This window comes from Peromyscus eremicus, chromosome 19 (genome assembly GCF_949786415.1).
Source record: "Peromyscus eremicus chromosome 19, PerEre_H2_v1, whole genome shotgun sequence".
NCBI lineage: Eukaryota > Metazoa > Chordata > Mammalia > Rodentia > Cricetidae > Peromyscus > Peromyscus eremicus.
In genome coordinates, this window is record NC_081435.1 from 35,127,513 (window position 1) to 35,148,499 (window position 20,987).

A 20,987-nucleotide genomic window follows, 5' to 3' on the forward strand; every position below is an offset into this window, starting at 1 on the left:
AAATTTAGTTTTTCTCCAAGAGAGTCTCACTGGGGAAACAAACTCCTCTTAATGGTAGGCCGCATGCCCAGTGGTAGATGGCCAGCAGAGAACACACTCAATGGTGTCTTTGGAGGTTCCTTGTCTCATAATGTCATGTCAGGGCTTTTCCCTTTTTTAAAAAATTTTATCTCATTTTAAAATTTTATTTTATTATATATATGCATACACACAACACACAGATATTTAAAATATATATTCTCTTTTTTGTTTTGCCCTACAGGTCCTCTGCATATATATTATGGCTTCCAGCTCAGTGTTTTTATGGGATTCCCGAGTGTGTGAATGAATGAGTCTCTGTGTCTGTTTCTCATTTCTCTTCTTGGGCTCTTTTCCTTCTGTTTGTTTTGTTCTACTCTGATGTGTCAGTTTTTGTTTTATCTTATTTTATTTTATATTATCATCACTTAGAAGCCTGTTTGTTTTCTCACGAGAGACAGAAAGGGAGTGGATCTAGATGGGAGGTGAGGTGGGGAGGAGCTGGGAGGAGTAGAGTGAGGGGAAACTGTAATCAGGATAAACTATGTGAGAAAACAATCTATCTTCTATCAAAGTAAAAAAGAATGACAGTGATTTGAACACACAGTGACTGAAAAGTGTCCCCCACACTTGTTCCCATTGACCTTGTCTTATTTCCACGGCTTCTTGTGGTGCCCTCCCATCGCCCTTTTGAATACCACATGTAGTTTTGTATTACTTTTCCAACAAGTGTTATCATTCACGCATGTATGAAAGCAGTGGGTAGACACTGCTGTGTATTTCCCCTAATTTCCTCTCCCCGGTATTTTCTCTCCGGGTTAGGGAATTTCCTCATTTCCTTCCAACTGTGTAATGCTCCAGCATGTGGCTACACCATAGTCATTCCCTGTTCTTGGACATGCAGGCTGTTTTTAGTCTATTACTACCGTGAATGCTTCTGTTATGAAATGACTTCAAAGAAAAGTCATTGCACATTGTAGAGGCTTATCTGTAGAATGGTCCATCAAACGGGGTTTCTATATCAAAGGTTCATTACATATCCCCCTTTTTGTGTTTGTATGTGTGTGTGTGTGTACTTGTCTGTGCCTTTTTGTGTGCATCTGTGTGTGAAGGCCCGAGATCAACGTTAGGTGTCTTCTTCTCTTGCTTTACCCTTTATTTTTTGAGACAGAGTCTCTCCCTGATCCTGGAGCTCACTGCTTGGCTGGACTGCTGGCCAGTAAGCCCCAGGAATGGTCCTGTCTACCGCAGGTCCTAATAAATGTAAAGGTATGGGAGCAGAAGAGGGGAAAGTGTGGTCAGGATGTCTTGTAGGAAAGATGAAGAAGAAAAGAATTGTGGAAAAACTAGGACAGAAAAGATGAGTTAAAAACTGCTGGTGGACACTGTGTTTAAGTGAGTCTGCTGAGGAATAACGAGGAGAATAAAAATTAATGAGGACAGGATGGATCCGTGCAGGTATCTGGAAGGAGAGCATGCTGGGTAGAGAGCAGCAAACCCACAGGTCCTGAGGCTATTGAATGTCTGGCATCTGGGAAGCTGTGGGGGGTGGGGATGTGGGTGGAGCATGAACTGCGCTGTGAGCTGAGCAGGAGGAGCTAGCCCGAGAAGGCCGGGAGGCAGCCTGATCTACCTGATTTCACAGGATCACTCGAACAGAAAGAAGAAGAGTAAATGCAGACGCAAGATCACTTGTGAGAGTCTGTCCTAGAAACTTAGCAGAAAATAATGGTGGTGTGGCACAGAGTGGCCGCAGAGCAAGTGACTGGATCGGGCACACGTTTTTAAAAACAGAACTGAAGGGAACTGGTATCCAGCAGGCACTGGATACTCTGGAACTGGGAAAGAGGTTAACCCTGGAGATGCATAGTTGTCATTTATTTTCATACATACTGTGTTTAAAACCTAAGACCATGTGAGCTCATTAAAGGAAAGAGTATAGACAGGAAAAGGAAGTGCCCCAGGGCTGAGCTCCTAGGCACTCCAACATTATGGAGGTCAGGAACAGAAAAAGCCAGCAGAGGAGTGGTGGGGGTGTGGAGGGAAGCAGGAGATTGTGCTGCCCCCGACGCCAAGGGAACAAGTTCAAGGGAGTGTTTAACTGCCTTCCCATGCTTATGATTGGCCACGGGGGATGAGCACCGAGAAACACTGAGAACAGAGAGAAGTAGGAACAGGGGATGAGTAGGCTCGGCACAGCGGGGAGGGATGGAAAAGACCACTTAGGGAGAGTTCAAAAAGAAGACAGAAAAAAGCAATATAGAAAACCCGTGTGTGCGCGTGTGTGTGCAGGATGAAGGACAACCTGAAATATCATTCCTCAGGGGTGTGTACCTCATTTTTGAGACAGGGACTTGAAGCTCACCACTTAGAGAAGGCAGGCTGGCCAGCAAGCTCCCGAGATCTGAGTTTGCTGGGATCAAAATGAACACCTCCACCCCCAGCTTTTTTATTTTTTTTTAACATGGGTCCTGAGGATCAAAACCAGGTCCTCTTGCAAGCACTTGACTGAGTTATCTTCCCAGCCCTGGAAAGCCCATTTTGAAAAGTTTTGTCACAAAGGAAAAAGGTAGAAAGATGAAGTAAGGTTGGTGGAGGGGAAGGATCATTTATAAAGATGTCTGTCCGTAGCAAAGAACACGAATTGACAAGAAAATTTATTCATGCATGAAGTAAGGGGCAGACAGTGCTGGGCAAATGAGAGGGAGTAGCTGACCTTCGCTAGATAAATGGGTAGATTAGTGGTATGGATACAGGCATGTGAGCGTGCGTGCGTGCGTGCGTGCGTGCATGTGTGTGTGTGTGTGTGTGTGTGTGTGTGTGCGCGCGCGCGCGCGCGCGCGCGCGTGCGTGCATGCGTGCGTACGTGCGTGTGTGGGGGGGAGTGTACGGGGAAGATTGGTAGATATCTGCAGAAGGTCTCTTCTTCACTATTCCCACTACGATAGGAATGGAGACATTTCTGGAAATTGCCTCAGATCTCATTTTGAAATGTAACAGGCCGGGCGGTGGTGGCGCACGCCTTTAATCCCAGCACTCGGGAGGCAGAGCCAGGCGGATCTCTGTGAGTTCGAGGCCAGCCTGGGCTACCAAGTGAGTTCTAGGAAAAGGCGCAAAGCTACACAGAGAAACCCTGTCTCGAAAAAACCAAAAAAAAAAAAAAAAAAAAAAAAAAAAGAAATGTAACAGGCGGTGTCTGTTGGGGAGAAATGTCTGCATGGTATTACTCCCGTGCAGCCCCAGAGCAGATGAGCCTCAGGCTTACTCTTCTTCCCAGAAGACGTCTGTATAAGGAAGGAGAGCGGGTTTCTGCAGAAATGTCCCAGGAGGTCCCTCTGAGGTGTTGCAGCTGCAAGCCATGCCCATGACTAAAGATGCAAACATCAGTGTACACCTCCCCCGCTTCTTGCTAAGTTTTGTCTCCCCATTCAGCTCTTTGTGACGGTTAACTTCATGGGTTTGCTCCCTAGGCCTTGGTAGCCAGGGGGTTGGCCAATGCCAGTCTGTGAGGTTGATTAACATTTAAATCAGTAAACCTGAAGTGAATGGCACTAGCCTTCATAATGTAGATGAGCCACATCCCACCATGGGGATGTCCCCAGGAAGGATTCGGCCAGTAGAAGGCAACACAGCCTTTAGACTCAAGAATGTATCAACTTTTTGTTGTTGTTATTGGTGTTTGTTATTATTGTTGTTTTTCCAGACTCGAGATTGAGCGTCTAACACTTGCTAGGGGGGTACTTTACCACTGCAATACATTCCCGACCCCAGGATTGCACTCTCTCAATTCTCAGTCTGGTTTGCCCTACTTAGCCCTCTCCGACCTGCAAGCCATTCTTTAAAATGTATCCTTCTCCTGGCTTCCGGTTATCTCACATTGGTCCTGTTGTTCCAGAAGGAGTTCTAATACAGTCTTTCTTGGAAGGCTGGAGATGTAGCTCAGCTGATTTAAGATTTTCCTGTCATTAAGTTAAAAGTTAATGTTCCTCTTTTAAAAACATTTTGACCACCTGGTTAGAGGGGATCTCAAATGTTATGAGTAAAATAATAACCAATAATAATCTGATAAAAAACATATAAACATTAAACTTTCAGTCTGTGTGTTTATCAGGGGAAAATATTATATATTCAAAGAAGTACCTTTTGAAATTTAACACATTTAAAATCCTAGTGTGTCTGTGATTCTTGGAGAACCGTTTTTTCTTTCATATCCGAACAGCACCACCTTGTGGCAGAAATATGTAAAATCAACGGCTTCTTGTCCAACTAATGTTTTGCTATTAATAAATAAACGCTTTATTGTTATTTACAGGTTTTGTTGGAAAGTTATTGTATACTAAAACTTGCTGGGTTTGAAGGATGTGAAGCTAGGATGGACAGACAGACAATTAGACCCCACTGCACTCTTGCTTTGTGCGGAGTACCAGGAGATAGGAATGCACTCAGGAGGGCCACCCACAGCAGGGACCAGAGGTCCGACTACGTCGGGGTGGTTTTGCATTAGACATTTCTAGGGTTCAAGTCCACACATGTGGGATAGAGGGGGAGAAGAGAGGTAAGAGAGAAAGGTGGGGAAAATTAAGAGCAGAAGAGACTTAAAAGTATTATGTTCAGCCGGGTGATGGTGTCGCATGCCTTTAATCCCAGCACCCAGGAGGCAGAGGTAGGCGGATCTCTGTGAGTTTGAGGCCAGTCTGGTCTACAAAGTGAGCTCTAGGACAGTCTCCAAAACTACACAGAGAAACCCTGTCTTGGAAAACCAACCAACCAACCAACCAACCAAATATTATGTTCAGGGGTCTGGAGAGATGGTTCAGTAATTAAGCACTCATACTGGGCTTGCTGGGAAGTCAGGTTCTGTTGTGGAATAGTTAACGATATAAAGATGTGTTACATTTGTTCATGCTGTGGAATATTACCTTAACTGTGTAAAGGTGTGTTGTATTTGTTTATGCTGCATTTGTTTAACTATGTAAAGATGTGTTGTATTTGTTCATGCTGTGGAATATTACCTTAACTATGTAAAGGTGTGTTGCATTTGTTTATGCTGCATTTGTTTAATTATGTAAAGATGTGCTGCATTTGTTTCACCTTGCCTGCCTAAGGCACCTGATTGGTCTAATAAAGTGGCTGAATGGCCACTAGGTAGGCAGAGAAAGGATAGGCGGGCAAAGAGAATAAATAGGAGGGGAAATCTAGGCTCAAGAAGAAGAAAGGAGAGAAGAATGAAGAGAAGAAGGGAAGACGCCTAGGGCCAGGCAGCCGTCAGCCAGCAGACACAGAGTGGGACACAGAGAAAGAAAGGTAAAAAGCCCCAAAGCAAAAGGTAGATAAAGAGAAACAGGTTAATTTAAGTTAAAAGTGCTAGCCAGAAACAAGCCTAAGCTAGGCTGAGCATTCAAAACTAATAAGTCTCTGTGTCATGATTTGGGAGCTGGTTGGTGGCCCAAAAGAAAAAACCTGGTACACGGTTCAGTTCCCAGTATCTTTGTTGGGTGCTCACAACTGCCCATAACTTCAGCTCCAAAGGATCCAATTCTCTCTTCTGGCTTCTATGAGCTCCTCAAGTGCAAATATCCATACACAGAAACTATAGTCCAAGGTGAACAGGCTACGTCCCAAACCATCAGCACAGCATCCCTGTGGTCCTGGCTTTGGGAGGCATGAAAGATGTGAAATTGAGGGATCATGGAGTCCTGACCCACAGTTTCAGAGAGCAGCTGAGGACAGGCAGTAAGTGGCAGGATTAGAGTCCTTGCCCGGAAGTGTTGAGAGACCACTGTGTGAAACTGTGAAGATGAGATCCAGGTTTCAGCGGAGAGCCCAGAATGTTGGTGATGGCAGAACTGTGGGATGTCTGCCATGGAAACCTGTGGGTATGGAGTGGAGGGCACTCAAGAGCAAGGCCACCATGTGCTGCAGGTGGCAAAGCAGGAAAAATTAGGCTACCCAAGACTTTTAGAGCCTGGCCAATTGAATTGTGACAGTACTACCATCATCTCTATACGGGACACTGGCTGCAGGATTTGGTGTTTGCCCTGCTGGATTTTAGTTTGATTTCTGTCTGACTATTCCTCGCTATGCTCAGATTCTTCTCTTTTGGAATAAGAATGCTAACTCTGGGAGTGGGGCTGGAGAGATGGCTCAGAGGTTATGAGCATACTGTTATAGCGATAAAAGTATGTTATAGCATACTGTTCTTGATATAGGACCTAGGTTCAGTTCCCAGCACACAAGTCATGTGGCTCACAACCTCCCATAATTCCAGCTCCAGGGGCTCTGACACGTTTGACCTCCAAGAGCACCTGTAGTCATGAGTACACACTCGCACATACATGTAATTAAAAATAAAATCAATCTTAAAAAATGTTTACTTGGTGCCATTGTGTGTTAGAAGTAGGAGATTGGTTTTTAAAATTTGATCTGAACTCACAATTAAGAGAATTTTGACTTTTAAAGTATAGGAACTGTTAATGACTCTGAGCTCTTTTGACATTGAACTCAATTTATTGTCCATTAACAATTATGAGGCCGGGCGGTGGTGGCGGCGCACGCCTTTAATCCCAGCACTTGGGAGGCAGAGCCAGGTGGATCTCTGTGAGTTCGAGGCCAGCCTGGGCTACCAAGTGAGTTCCAGGAGAGGCACAAAGCTACACAGAGAAACCCTGTCTCGAAAAACCAAACAAACAAACAAACAAACAAACAAACAAACAAAAAACAATTATGAGCCTATGGGGACAAAGAGTGAGAGGTTACGGCTTAAAAATGATGTGTGTGCATGTGACGTGGACAAGGTGACATCACGATGGTTAGTGTTAACTGCCAACTAGGTTCTAGAATCACTCAGAAGCCAAGCACCCCAGCATATCCATCAGGAATTACCTAGTTGAGTCTCTGGCCATGCCTGTGAAGGATGGTTTGATTGGGTCACTGTGGTGGGAAGGCCTGCGTATTGTGGTTATCGCCATTCCCCGAATTGGGATCCTGGACTGTATAAAAAGGAGACAGTAAACTGAGCATGTATCCATCACTTTCCGCTTCCTGGTTGTGATGTGATGTAACAAGCTATTTCAAGCTCCCACCACTTTGATTTTCCAGTGCTGGGGAGGAAGAGACCTGAGGTCTTCTGGGGCTTCCTAGCCAGCCAAGCTGAACTGGCTTGCTCCAAATCCCAGTGTGAGAGACCCTGCCTCAAAAATCCAGGTGGGTGGCCATCCCAAGGGACAATCCCATAGGTTGATTTCTGGCTTTCACAATACATGTGAATATATGTGCATGTACAACCATACCCGCATGCTCCCACATGTACACATACATGCACATGTATACACAGAAACAGTAGCAATGCTTTGGTATTAAGAAAGCACCCCAAGGACTGGAGAGATGGCTTAGAGGTTAAGAGCACTGGCTGCTCTTCCAGAGGTGCTGAGTTCAATTCTCAGCAACCACATGGTGGCTCACAACCATCTATAATGAGACCATCAATAATGAGATCTGGTGTCCTCTTCTGTCATGCAGGCAGAACACTCTATACATAATAAATAAATCTTGAAAGGAAGGAAGGAAAGGGAAAGGGAAAAAGGGAAAAAGGCGAAGGGAAAGGAAGTTGAGCTGAGCCTAGCCTTCATTTCTCCTGGCTTCCTGATTGTAGGCAAAATGTGACCAACTGCCTCAGGATCTTGACACTATACCTCCCCTGAAGTCCTCTGAATTGGAACACATCTTCCCTTAAGTTGATTTTTGTCAGGTGTTTGGTAAGGTAACTACTACAGGGGCAAACACCTGAAATGCCACATGTCAGTCACGGTGGGGAACAGCTATACCCCCAGGGGCAAACACCTGAAATGCCACATGTCAGTCATGGTGGGGAACAGCTATACCCCCAGCAACTTGGGAGGAAGACCATAGGCTCAAGGCTGCCTGGGCAGCAGAGTGAGTTCATGACCAAACTTGAGCAACTAACAAGACGCTATCTCAAAAATTAAAAAGGGCTAGCGGGGCAACTAAGTGACAAAGTACTTGTCTATCACGTGAAAAGCTTGGGGTTCAATCTCTAGTACTGAAGAAACAACAACAACAAAAAAAACCCTACTCTGACAAATAGCAGTGTAAAGTGTTATCTGTTCCCATGGCAGAATCCTATTAAACCATTAACGATGTTTATGAATATTATGAATAAATGAAGTGACAGGATGAAATCCTTCTGTAACAATTAGTTGATATAAAATATATAGGATGACCCCAGCTTTTTAATGCAAAATACAGATAAAATAGACAGGAAAAAACTATACCAAAAAGTTAATAATGGTTATCTGTGGATGTTAGGTATACATACAAGGACATGGAACTATTCTTTGTTCATATATGTTTACATATATGTATATATATACATATATGAAGAAAACATAAATATTCCTCAGATACATAAACACACATAAGTATGTGTGTTTTACAAGGATTATGTATATGAAGAAAGGGGGCTTAATATATGAAAACATTTTCTACATGTTCTTCTAAGATGCAGGTCACGTTAACTCGATGCCCATATAGCATGGGTTGAGCCACCTTCTTATCTAACTCTATTTCATCTTCTCTTTACATATATGCAGATTTCACAATGGCATGGATTTGCTAACTCCACAACAAAGCCAGCTCCCAGAGCTGCTTCAGTCCCCTCCACAGCTATAAATACTGCTTGGTCACCTGACTCTAAACATTGCCATAGCACATAGAGGAAGCCCTTGAGAGAGCAAATGCTTAATTACTTTAAAAAATGCCTCTGTCAGAGCACAAAAAGGAGAAACGAAAAACTGATTTTCATCTGGGTATCTACTTTTTTATCTTGGGGATTCTGTCTTTTAGCCTTCCTCCTCACCTTCTGCCAAGTTATTGCCCGTTCTTTTTAGTAAATATAATGGTACCAAACTCAAAGATCTAAGATTATGCACAAGTGCTACTATATCCAGCTCATTTCTTGCATTTTCTATAGTTAGAAGACAAAATGAGAGCTTGTATAAAAAATGAATCTCTAAACAAGGAAGATAATTGTTTTTAAAAATAGAATTGATTTCAAGGAAAGGTAGTGTCCAAATGACACTCAAAAGAAAAATGGCTGTACCATTTTAACATTAGCAGCAATGATGGATGTTTTAAAGATATCACAGTTTCACGGGATACAGCAGTCTGTGTTGACTCATGGTCACTTTTCTTCAGTTTCGGTTTCATGGGCTTAACCACAATCCAAAAATATTACATGGAAAAATTACAGAAATATGTAATTCTTATTTTTAATTTCTTGCTATTTTGAGCAGTGTCCCACCTGGACCCGAGTCATCCTTCTGTCTGGTATATCCACACTGTATATGCTACTTCCTAGCAGTCACTATGTAGAACATCCACACTGTATATACTACTTCCTGGCAGTCACTATGTAGAACATCCACACTGTATACGCTACTTCCTAGCAGTCACTATGTAGAACATCCACACTGTATATGCTACTTCCTAGCAGTCACTATGTAGAACATCCACACTGTATATGCTACTTCCTAGCAGTCACTATGTAGAACATCCACGCTGTATATGCTACTTCCTAGCAGTCACTATGTAGAACATCCACACTGTATATGCTACTTCCTAGCAGTCACTATGTAGAACATCCACACTGTATATGCTACTTCCTGGCAGTCACTATGTAGAACATCCACACTGTATATACTACTTCCTGGCAGTCACTATGTAGAACATCCACACTGTATATGCTACTTCCTAGCAGTCACTATGTAGAACATCCACACTGTATATGCTACTTCCTGGCAGTCACTATGTAGAACATCCACACTGTATATGCTACTTCCTGGCAGTCACTATGTAGAACATCCACACTGTATATGCTACTTCCTGGCAGTCACTATGTAGAACATCCACGCTGTATATGCTACTTCCTGGCAGTCACTACGTAGAACTGTCACTGTAGCAGACAGGGGAGGCTGAAGAGATCAGGGAGTGAGGGGCTAGATCCCAGGCCTTTAACACCACTGTGAAAGTTGTTTTATTTGTTTTGCTTTTTAATCGTTCTGATGAGAAGCTACTAGAGGGTTTTGAAGAGAGTAAAAATTTTGACATATCTTAAAAAAATTTTTGGGCTGGATGGCTCAGAGGTTAAGAGCACTGGCTGCTCTTCCAGAGGTGCTGAGTTCAATTCCCAGCAACCACATGGTGGCTCACAACCACCTGTAGTGAGATCTGGTGCCCTCTTCTGTCCTGCAGGGATATATGCAGACAGAGCACCTGTAAACATAATTAAAAGACACTGTATACATAATAAATCAATTAATTTTTAGAAAAAATTTTTTTCAATGTTCTTTGGAGGATGGTTCTAGAGAAGCCACAGCAGACACATCTCCTATGGCTTAGCTTAAGAGGGAGAAGGCAGTGAGGTACAGTCCACAGAGTTTGTTGGATGCTTATGTGTGGGGACTCAGATGAAAAGAAGTCAAGCCTGGTGTGGTCATGCATACCCCCAGTCACAGCACTCAGGAGACAGAGGCAGATGGAGCTCTGTGAGTTTGAGGCCAGCCTGGCCTACACAGTGAGTTCTAAGACAGCCCCAGCCTACAGAGCAAGACCCAGTCTCAAACAGCAGCAATGACAACAAAAACCCAACCAACTAAAAGCAAGTCCTAGGGCTGGAGCCATAGCTCAGAGGTGGAGCGCTTGCCAGCGATACACAGGCTCAATCCCCATTGCGGGCAGAAAATAACCATTCCTGGAGTGTGACCATGAACGGCAGCAGTTTTTACTGAGCTATGGAAGGTTACTCAAAGAAAGCAGAGGAGCAGGCTGAGTGCATTGTGTGCGACATCAACAGTTCTGTTTGCATATACTAAATGACAACACCTATCAGATTGCTAGTTGGACACATCAATAAAGAGCTGGATGTATGCTTGCGAACCTAAAAGGAAGCAAAGCCAGAGATTATAATTTGGAAGCCATCATCTTATAGATGTTACTTATAGCCAGGGACTAGTGACTCCAGGTAGAAATCATCATGGGAGCATGTATCTCTAGAAAAAGAAGATGGCCAAGACCTGGACCCTGTGGCACTCTAACATTCAGTGATTGAGAAGCCTCAGTGACCAGTGGCGTGGGGACACAGGAGAATTCAATAAGCTGCAGGTCAAATGAAGAAAGAATGGCTACTAAGGCGGAGTACGTCTGTGACAGTGGCTACTGACTGGTGAGGGAAGATGAGAAGTGAGAAGTGTGCAGACGCCAGATTTCACAAGACTGTCCCTGATGTGTCACCCAGAGCCAGCAAGGGGAAAAATAGGAGAAGTAAGAACAGAGGCCCAGAGGCAAGAGGCTGTTTAATAAAGGAGACGTTTGGCTTGGGGGGTATTATTTAAAGGTGGTATTTAACATTACAATTTAACACGTTTGTTAAATTGATGACTAAAAATAAAAAGTCCACCAAATGAGGAGCAAAGGAGATGTGATTGTAGAATAGAAACGTGGCTTGTACGTCAAGTCCCATACAGTAATACTATGACTCAAATATAACTCATTATTCAATACGTGCTCATCTATTCTCTGATATAAATGAAATGCAATGGAGTTAACTTCAATTATGTCCATCACACTGCTAAAACGTTAGGTAAGTAAGGATCATATTTTAAAATACTTTTAAAAAGTTTACTGCTCTAGAAAACCTGAGTGGTTCTAACTCATGCGATACTGAAACCAGCTCACAGTTGCCGGCCCAAAAGACTTCCATTCAAATTAGCCCCCACAAAACTTTCTGCATTGGCTCTGTGTGGCTGGCTAAAGCTGGCGCAGAGCTCTTCAAAGTCACTTAAGACGCTGGGCTATTTGCTCATGGTTCTGCGTGTCTTTCAAAATCATGTTCCCAGCACCCCAGAGGGATAGGATTGGAATTTTATGCCAGCCTGGACTACATGGGGATGGAGGCTAGTAGCCTCGACGACATGTCTTTAAAAAAAGTTTCCTAGTCAAAACGAAACACATGACTGGCAAAGAGGTGCGCAGGGTTTTCCCTTCAGAAAGAGGCAGCCCTCGGATGGAGGCACCAGGCCTGCCCCGAAGACACTGAGGACCGACCTGGGCTGCACACTACTCCCCAGCCCGCCCGCTCACTCCTCCCCAGCCCGCTCCGCTCGCTACTCCCCAGCACTCGCAACTTGCCTGGGAAGGTGTGTGTGCTGCGCGGTCACGTGGCTTTTAGTCTTCCTCTCCCACTGAGCAAGACCTTGTAGACAGGTGACTGGCTGCAGAGGTCTGAAAGTCAGGACGTGACTGCCAGAGATCTTGTCCCGAAGCCACTGCGACTCGGCACGCCACGCCCACTGAGCCTGCAGCGTGGAAGATCTGGGCTGGCCACGGAGTCCTCAGGGCGGTGGACTTCGACTTTGGACGTTGTACTTTGTGGGGGCCACCGACGACCGAGTGGAGGGTGGGGTGCACTGTCCCCAGGAGGAAGCAGATGGCCAAGGGCGGAGGAGGGGAAATGCCGTGGGGGAACTGCCACCCAGGCAAATGCCAGCTTGGCTCCCTGGTTTCTGTTTTCTTCCTTTTACATTTGTTTTCTTCCTTTTAAATTAAGTCCCAAATTCCAGGCTAGGAGAAGCCCGGAAAGGAATTTGGCTTCTGTCTGTTCCTTACAGTCCAAGTAAGGCCCAAGACCAACAAAAAACAACCAAACTAACCCACAACAAAAATCAAGCAAAGCTACAAACCTTTCAGAGTCCCCAAACTTGATTTTTAACTCAGGCTCCGATGCTGGTCATACCTCAAAAGTTCAGTTAGATCTTCTCTCCCTTTTAATTCTGACATTTTTGGTGTGACAGGGTCTCACTATGTAATTCTGGCTGTCCTGGAACTCACTTCGTATGATGAGTTAAAAAAAGAAATAAAAAGGATGACTGCTCCTAGGTACGGTGGAGGAGAAAGTTTATTGTAGATAAGAGTATAATTAGAGGCAGAAGCATCTAGGAGAGTCCATAGTGGACATGACCCTGAGCCCTGTGAGGAGAGGGGGAGGGGGAAGGGCCGGGGTCAGAGAGGACCCAGGTACAGCAACCAAGACAGCAAAAGGTAAAGGAAGGGCGAGTAACCAAAATGTCTGCATTATACAGGGAAGAGCCTCTGGGGTAAGGGCAGCCCAGTCCAGGGGTTAGAGAGTTCGGGATAGATAGAGGGCACCGTATGCCAGCCCTATGGTGTAACGGGTAGGTACTAAGGGATGCTGGGAGAACCAGCAACCAGGTCTGCTTTGATATGTTAAATAGACACCCCAGCCATTTGTCCCAGGGTTGAGACTTAGCATAAAGCAAGCTGGCCTCCAATTTAGAGGTCCTGGCTCTATCTCCTGAGTGCTGGGATTCAAGTGTGTGCACCACCATGCCGGGCTAATTCTGACAATTTTCATTTGCTGCCGAGGAAAGGAACTTGACCCAAACCAGGGAGCCCACGGATAACAAACTGGGCTTGGAAGTCTGGGCCTGGTCTCAGAGGCATGCTGCACAGAGCTCCAGGTTCCTCTCCTCTCCACGCAGCCGGCTGGACGTACCGTTGACCTTGGGAGCTAGTAGATAGCACCTGCTCAAACTGCCGCCATGTTGTGGCTGGTATCTTGAACTCTGTCTGCTCCTTAATGCCCCATCTTTCTCTGGCCATTGTCAAAGTTGACCACTGTCTTTTCCAGCGTTGCCTGGGTGCTGCCACACTTGGCCTTTGTGCTTTTCTTACTTCTTCTCTGTCGGTTTCTTTTGCTTGCCCCTCTTCCTCTGGGAGTTCTTAGAATCAGTGCCCCCTCCCCCTTCTCCTCCTCCATTTCTTCTGCCACGGTAAAGTAAAATATAAACTACTTATGTGTACATACAATGAATATCACATCATCAATCTAACTGTATGCATTGAGGTTTGGGTCAGTATTCTTCCTCTGGTTCTCCTAACTATTTCCAGAAATTCAAAGAACCTCCTGTTTGTGATGAGATAGCACTAAGGCCAGCATCTCTAAATCCCCAAGGCCGGATCTGAAACTGTATTGTGGTGACTTGGACAATGTTGCAAACCTTTGCTTTTGTTCTCAATGGAAAACTAGCCTCTGTAGCAGAATGTCCCCAGTTTTCCCCAATGAAGGAACAAACAACGTTTAGTTTTTAATCATTCTTTGTTGCAATTTGATTAGTTAAAACATGATTTTTTTTTGTGTGTGAGGCTGATCATTTGTTGGGCTACCATTTAGGAACCAAGTAGGTAGGGCTAGACCACCAAGGTCATTTGAAAAGGGAAAGCAATGCCATCTATTGTCACCGACTTCACCTTCTCCCAAGTGTGTTCCTGATAGAAGATGAAGGTGCTGGATGCAGGTAGTTGCACAGTTTACCACTCTACCAACCATGGAACTTCTCTATGTATCAAAAAATATCAATAAGTATCAATAAATACTGCCTCACCTGCCACTCCTCCCAAATATCCAAAACTACCGACAGACTGAACAAACATCTACTTCCCCATTCAACACTGACATCACGTGCACCAGTGAGCTAGAAGTCATTAACGTCCATGGTAAACTGACTCAGCCTTTCCCACTCTCTTTGGAATTGCTTCAAATGTTGCATTAATCATCACATTACATACATGTGTTGCTTGAAGAAAATGTTAAATTGGTCATACACACATACACATAAACTTAAGTTTTTAAAAAGGAAGAAAAAAAGGAAACAGAGTTTGAGAATTAACTACCTAAACACCCACACCCATGAAAATAAATAGAGCATGGATTCAAATAAAGAATAAAAATATAAATAAAACCAGAATTTAAAGAAATAAAAAATAAATAAAATAGGCTCAATAAGAACAAAATATAATTACTTGAACAAGACTAATAAAATAAATAAACTGCTGGTAGACATGCTCAAGAGAGACAGAGAGGACATAAAAAACAGTACTGGATATAAAAAGGAGATATCAACGAAGACCATAAGGCATCTAAATAAACATAGAACATATTAGCTCCATTCCAATAAACTGTTCAAGAGAAACACGCTGTCATCTCTGGGCCTTTAGCATTCCTACATGTCTCACTGGGGCTGTCAATGCCAGTCGCTGGCCACCGTTTTCTTGAGGTAGTGTTTACTTGAGTAATCCTGAGATAGGATGCTAGTGGTTCCCTCCAGGACAGACAGACAACAACTAGCTTAGCGCTTGCTCTAAGGGTAGAAGATTCCCCAGGCTCACTGCAGGCTCATCCACTAGTTCTTCTATCACTTACGTGGACTTTGTGTGCAGGAGGAACCCGTGAAAACAATGCTGGTAGTGAGTGATGCTGCTGGGTTTCCTAGGAGATAAAGCCCGCTGTCTCAGATCCAAGACTTCTGTGTCTTTTGTCAGTATCTGGGAAATAGGCTACTTTATTAGTGTAAGGTTAAAAACAAATCCCACAAGTAAGTGAGACTTTTAGTGATGGTACAGTGAAGACACCATCATACAGAATACTGATCAAAACTGTTCACCATTATAGCATCACTAGCGTGGGCCAACAATAAAAATCAGGAAGTATTCTGTTGGAAGCCATGCTAACCTGATTTGGATAGCAACACATAGTGATACCTATCAGAAAAAAAAAAAAATCACAAACTTAAGAGGAATAAATGGGGACAGCCCAAGGCTATGTGAATCTAGACTCACGATTTGACACAAGGTGAGCATCAGATCAATGGACTGGCTGAGAAATTAACAGGGAGATGTTAGAAATGAGAGCCACTGAAGACCTCAGTAAAGTCCAGTATCTCTACATGACAGGAAGGAAGTCTGCACACACACACACGAGGAAGGCTCAAGAGAACTCAAGGTCTCACTACACTCCTGACTAGTCAGAAGGCTATGTTTATGCAGAAGAGAATGGAGTTACAGTCCTCCGTACATCACTGGCCACTGCACACGTTGAGATGAAATCTGGACCAACAGCCAGAGTTTTGGATACATTTCTCAGCCCATACACATATTCACCAGAGTAGTTTTACAAAGTTGAAGTGTTTGAACACAGCCTGTGATCTACCACTAGCTGACCACTAAGCTATACTGGCAGAATAGTGACCCCTGGTGTGCACGCACGCACGCATCAACGGGTGGGGCAAATGAATCAAATAAAAACAGTGGACGCATAAACAACCACATCCACGATCAAATTCACAGAACAAATCCAGGAGAATAAATGAGATAAACATGCTGTATACCAGGGGCCTGTTACTCTAAGGGAGCACTTTACACACACACACAGACTGATAGCAGGCAGAAGTCTAGACCTTTACAAAGGAATGACCAATACTGAAATTGTAAGTACAGCTACACAAAAGAGAATCTTATTAAACAGCTTCCAATAAAATTGACTTTGGAAAGCAATGTATACCATAAATTTATATAATTTTTATTATTAACTAAAATGAAGTTAAATAAACAGAAAACATTACTTTGGAAACATGGACTCAACTGGTTAAAATTCAGTAAAGGTTTTCTATTTTTATTTTATGTGCATTGGTGTTTTGCCATGAGTGTTGGGTCCCCTGAACTGGAGCTACAGAAAGTTGTAAGCTGCCATGTGGGTTCTGGGAATTGAACCTGAGTCCTCTGGAAGAGCAGTCAATGCTCTTAACCACTGAGCCATCACTCCAGCCCCCAGAAAAGGGTTTTTTTTTTTTTTTTTTTTATATATGCCATGCTAAGACTAGCCAGACCACACGGGATTGACTTTGTTAGTATCATAGAGATAAAGGACAAGCCATGATAAAGGAGTCAGCTAGTCAACAGCTCTCAACATGTATGCATCAAATAAGAGTTTCAAAATATGTGAAGCAAAACCTGGTAGACTGCAAGAGGAATATACAAATCCACAAGTATTACAGAAGGCAATTTGAGTACTTTTCAATAAATCAATTAAAAAAAGAAAAAAGCAAGTAAAAACTGAGCAGGAATGGTGGACTTGACCTCTCCCAGCCAACTTGATCTGATCCACATTTAGAAAGCATTCCACCTAACAAGAACCACAAGAAATTTACAAAAATGGACTTTTTTTCTGACCATAGCATGATTCTCAAGCAACTTAAATCATTCAATTATTTTACTCCTGTGGAATTAACTGAGGTATCTGAAAAAAAAAAGTCCCAATAGTTAGAAATCAAATTCTATTTCCTTTACGTTGTTGAATTGTCACAAGGATGTTTACATTCTTACTAATTCTTTAATAGCTGTAGTATTAGTAGTTGAAGAAGCGTAGTAGATGTTATGTGACTTCCCTTTCTGGGACTGGTAATTTAAATCCACTTTATCTTCCTTCCTGACACACCTGCCTGGAAATCTGTCAACTTTGATCTTTTCACTAAATCATCTTTTATTGATGGATTTTGGGTGTTTCGTTGTCTAGTTAATTTATTTCTGCTTCATGTTGAACTTGTCCTCTCTCTGCTTATTTAGTTGGAAGCTGAGGTTTTCCTTTCTTCTTTTCTAACAGGCAGTTAGTGCACACAAATATAGGCAGCCAAAGCAGAAATAAACAAGTAGAAGATGTAAATCAGGCTAAAATGCTTTTCTTCACAGCAAAGGACACACTCAACAGAATGAAAAAGCAGCCCATGTAGGGGAAGAAAACACCTGCAAAGCACTCACCTGAAAATGGCACCCCTAATAATCTAATTAAAAAATAGGCAGAGTCACCTTTCTTCCCCTCCCTTCAATCAAGCAAATAAAAAATGGTTAACAGCAAAAGAGGAGCTTGGCATCATTAACCATCAGAGAAATGCAAAACAAACCATGAGCTCTTACTTGCATACTTATTCAGGAAAAATACCTATCTGTATTTTCTTCCCAAATGTATAAACTCTATAAGATGAAGTCACTCAGGAGATCAAATATTGCCTTTGTTCTCAGCAAAGCTAAAAATTACAGTTTTTGGTTTTGTAGCAACAAGGGCTGGGTCATGTCCCTGAACAAGAAATCACTTGTTACCAGCATGGCCATAGACCATGGGCGTCCGCTGTGGGAAAACAAGGTCCAACTCCTTAGGGATAAACCTTTGACCTACGTATCCTCTTGTAGTACCTTGGGTTCACTGCTTTGTTTTGTTCCTGGAGGAACTATCTTAATTTTTCAAACTTTTAGCAGGTAATTATGTTGGTGACAGACATTTACATGCTTTCATATCTGTCACATACTATGAGAGTCAGATTCTATTCATGCCACAGTAAAAACTTTAGGAACAGAACAAATACCAAGAGACCAGAACTGAGGCGGATAAAACGATATATAGTACTTACATACATGAAGCACTTTATATATTATATATAGATAAATTTATATAAGTACTATGTAAAATATATTTAAGTATATTATACATATATATTTATATATATATGTATGTATTGAGACAAGGTCTCTCTAGGTAGCCCTAGCTATCCTGGAACTCATAATGAAGACTAAGTTGGCCTCAAACTCAGAGATCTGCCTGCCTCAGTCTCGGATTAAATGTGAGTGTCACTACGTCTGGCTATAAATAGATTCGTTAAATACTATTATTTTGATAGGAGATAAAAAAGAAATACTGATGAAATCAGTATTTAATGAAATCACTTGTGCAAGGTCACACAATCTTGATTTAACTCAAGGATTCCAAAGCCAAACCACTGAACCATGACTAACCTACAGTTACATCCAAAGTTTAGGGTCTGCCTGCTAAGGGTCACATTGAAACTCTAATTACTGGAAGAGATGAGCTCGTTTCCTAGACACTCTCTGTCTTGTCTGAAAGTAGAAATAAACCTCCTAGTTCACAGGGCAACTGCAGAGGACACAAAACTTTCAGTCCATGACAACCGAGTAAGTACTCAGTAAACACCAGTCTGTAGGTACTGTAAATTCCCTTTTGCAGAGTTCTGCCCAGGACCCAGACCGCCTCTTCCATCTCTATGTGGAGTGGAGGTGAGTTAATGCTACTGTTTTAAACAATCAAGCTAACTGACTTAGGAACCTTTAGAGCAACTGATGGTTATCACTGTCTTCCATGAACGTTTTCAATAAGGACTGAAAGATGAAAAAAAACGAAGGAGTGGTTCTACTCTTCTTTATTAATCTGTTTGGGTTAGTCCCTCCTATGTCCTCCTTTATGAAATGAAAAATAAACACTACTGTTGCAGAACAGTACTATGAGCTGTGTATTTCTTTTGTTCTGTGTGTGGGTTTTTTGAGACAGGGTTTCTCTGTGTATCCCTGGATGTCCTGGTACTCACTCTGCAGACCAGGCTGTCCTCAAACTCAGAGAGATCCACCTGCCTCTGCCTCCAGAGTGCTGGGATCAAAGGTATGTGCCACCACCTGGCTAGTTTCTATACACTGGCTAATCTCTAAACTTCTGTCTCCCACCCCCACCCCCCCAAACCATTTAACACATTATTAACACTGTCCAACCTAAAACAATACTATGAGCTGTGTATTTCTACGGAGTTTTAGAAAGAATTAAATCCTGAGAGAAACAAGTGAAGTCAGTTTGCTGATTTTTAAATTTTTTTTTTATTTTACATGAAACTGATTGGTGTAATCCTGTGGAACCATCTTTAATTTAGAGAAAATTCTTTTTCAAAAGTAAACAAAAATCCTTTGAATTATTTATATATTAATTTGTCTAATTTTTTGAAAACAAAACTCAGTCAGCTTTATCCTATTTAACTATAAATGTTACACTTAGAAATTGAAACAAAAGATGGATAGTACAGAGACATAAATGAAACCTTTCAGTAAACTGTATTTTCAAAGGTGATTATTGAACCCAGAGGAAAAGTTGTAAGCCACAAACTATGGTTTTCTTAATAGAACAAAAGAATATTTAGATTATGCAAAGCAGTATCTTAAAACATAACAACCCAGTTGAAATTTTAGTATAAACTCTTGTATCAAGTTGCTTTCCATTATTTACTCTGCTTTAAAAATAAGACAATTATGATATTCAAATATGTATTGAGTCATGTGACCAAACAAAAATATTTGGGAAATTCAAACTCCTGCAATAACTTATATAAGGATTACAGAAAAAAAGACAAGCTACAAATTATGTCATAGGAGAAAAAAGAAATCACACAGCATTTATGTGTGGGTATGTATGTTTTATATATTCACACAGCTGAACAGATAGCTGTCAAAATTTAGCCAGCTTTTGGGAGATGAAACTAAATTCATACTATTTCTGACAATGAGTAACTGCTGATTTCAAGTTTGACTCATGGTTTCATTAAAAATGATTTATAGTAATAGTTCGCTATCATGACATTTTTGAGAGGCACAGATTAAATGATTTATGCCAAACCTGGCAAAATCTATACCTGACTCCATTTAATTACAGTGTTAAGTATCCAAAGAGCCCACCGGCAACCAGATATGTCGTTTTACATGTGCCCATGCTTAGTAATCGCATTAACATTGGTGCTTAAACCATTTACAGCTAAGTAGATGGGCCATTTAAAAAGCTGCAGGACAATTTCAATACAAGATCTCAAAAGGATAAGCTTGCAAAACCTTAAACTCTTCTTAATCTGTAAATGTTGTTTAAGGAGTAGTGATCTGGTCTTCAGGAATCCTAAAAGGTGGAAACTTGTTTATTCCTTTTATACCAGGACATCTGAAATTAGTAAGCAAGACAACCTGAATTCATTGTGCTCTTGCATGCGTTGTGTGCATATATATATATATATATGTGTGTGTGTGTGTGTGTGTGTGTGCGTGTGTGTACATTTTAAGATGGCTTAGAATTAAGAGTCAACTTCTAGTCAGTAATGGTTAAGTGACTAGAATCGCTAGTCACGACGTCACATGTTAAAGTCTCCACAACACAGACTCATTTAGTTCTCATCACTGTGGTGAAGAGGCGTGGCTGAAAAGCAACTGCCATGGTTTTTCTTTTTAAA